The following is a 2,500-nucleotide window of genomic DNA, read 5'->3' as shown; positions in this document are numbered from 1 at the left end:
GATTACTCATTTATAACTCATGACCCTAAATTTGGGGATGCTTACTTTATCCCCGGTTTGTGTAATTACTAAGGGAACTACTGCATTACATATGACAGACCAATTTTATCCTTCCTTTTTTAGAGCTTTGGTTATTTGTTCCATTTTCTTCCATTGAAGAAAGTTAATTGAAAATAATTCTTTACTCCCTGATAATGAACCTTTCTGCATCTTTTTCAGCATTTTTTTTTACAATTTGAAAGAAAGTATGCGAATAAATAAGATTAATTTAATAATGTTGATAATAGAACTTACGAGTTGGTTTCTAGTCTGTTTCCTTTTAATCCATTAATTTAAAACTGTATTTGGAGATAAAATATTCTACCGCACTCAACGTGTTTGTTATTCTCAGACCTTGTTATTGTATCTTGTTTGTGTTAGCTAAAAAACTTAGAGAAATACGTATTTTGTGAAGTATTTCATTCGGCGTGAGTTACTGGGACAGGTAGCATATGGTTTTAGTGTAGTCCTTCGTCGTGGAAGCTGAAGTTCCAAATGTTTCGTATGAAAAGCAACAGCAGAAAAACGCACAGTCCATTGTTCCGTCACAGGCTTGGGGACATTAGAGACATTATTTGGAATGGACGCTTTTTTGTGTCTCACAACACCTCGCTTTTGTTTCTTGGATGAAATTCTTTTGTTCAGGTGTAAGTTGGAGATTCACCGCGGTCACTTTTCTCATACCAACACCTTTTCATGGGGATCTTCCAAAATTGTTGATCTCAAGTCCGAGTCTCATTAATGCTGTTGTATGAACACACAAATTCGAAACTAAGAAATATTTTGGTTCAGCGTTTGAAATATAGTTCTACATATACAAAGACTTTGTATGTGTATGTTTCTGCATGTGTTTCAAATATTAAATCAAAATACTTATTATTTTTGAATTCACTACTTTGGGAATAAGAAGCCTTTGAAGTAAGATATAAGCGGATTTCAACGTTGTTGTTCACATCCATGTCGAATTTTGATATATTGTACTTTGAAACGAAATTAGTATATCTCCACCGTGTTACACACGGATATATTTTTTCCTCTTTTGGTAGAGATACTTTCATAGCTATTACTTGAAGGTAAAAATGGGTTTAACTTCGGTATATATGAATACACTACCAACATTTCTGCCTATGCACGATTTTATTTTGGCTAATCAATCAAGTTTCACATTCATGTTTTTTTTTTTTTTTTTTTTTTTCTGAAGTATAGTGGGTTTGTAGCATTGAATTATTGACAAAGAAATAGATGACATTTGGAAAACATAAAATAAAAGAAGAATCAAGTAAAGAAGAATTGAACAGTAAATTAATAAAGTTTATGTTTGAATCACCACAAGAGATCGGTAGATATTTTCCTGAACAAGATCAAGGAAACCTATCAGAAAAGACCAAAATCCTAATATTAAACGATTGGAAATAAGGGTAAAATCCAAGAGAGATGAAATATAATTAGGAGAATTATCCAAAACAATAGACAAATTAAAAACCCAAGACATTCGTAAACACAGTCAGACCAAGATTAAGGAAACACTAGAGAAAGTAAGAAGCATCACATTGATAAAAAAAAAAAAAAAAAAACTTGGAATATGGTGCCAGCAGATGTTTGCTTTAAAGCAGGTTGTTGTGGCCTGATTGGTAACGTCTCTGCGTGGTGTTTGCCGGTCGGGGGTTCGAGTCCCGCTCAGACTCGTTAGTGCTATTAGTGTTTGCAACCTTACCATCCTTGTGAGCTAAGGTTGGGGAGTTTGGGGGAGTCTATAGGTCTATCTGCTGAGTCATCAGCAGCCACTGCCTGGCACTTCCTGGTCCTAGCTTAGGTGGAGAGGAGGCTTGTGCGCTGATCATATAATATATGGTCAGTCTCTAGAGAATTGTCCTGATTGCTAGGGCAATGTCACTGTCCCTTGCCTTGCCATTCATGAGCGACCTTTAAACCTTTAAAAAGGAAATATCAACAATAGAGATGGAGTGATAAAAATAGCTGAGTATTTCTATACAATACTGATATAAGAAATAACTTTGCCTATAAAAATAGTGAAGCACCTGAGCCGATATCAAACGTAACATTAGGTGAAGTAAAGAAAGCAGTAAAGTGCAAGAAAAGGGACAATGCAGTGGAGGAGATGGCCTAACAGTTAATTTAATAGCAGTAATACTTGCTAATATTTTCCACAAAATGTCTCCAAGAATGATCTATAACTACAGCTTGGAAAAACCTCATGATGAAAAGGGAGATACAAAAGACCTGAAAATTCACTTCACTTCACTAAATCCCGTCCGGAATTCTCCGGGTTGGGTCCTGCATCTGATATCGCCATTCTCTCCAGAGACTCCTATCCAATGCCATCTGTGCCAGCTGCTGAAATGCCTCGCCTCTATTGGCTTTCTTGAAGGTTTTCACCCATGTATCTCTTGGTCGTCCTCTCTGTCTATTTCCGGCTACTTGACTATGAAGCACTATCTTT

This window comes from Palaemon carinicauda, chromosome 1 (genome assembly GCF_036898095.1).
Source record: "Palaemon carinicauda isolate YSFRI2023 chromosome 1, ASM3689809v2, whole genome shotgun sequence".
Classification (NCBI taxonomy): Eukaryota; Metazoa; Arthropoda; class Malacostraca; order Decapoda; family Palaemonidae; genus Palaemon; species Palaemon carinicauda.
The sequence above is the reverse complement of the archived record's forward strand: the minus strand, read 5'-3'. Positions refer to the sequence as shown.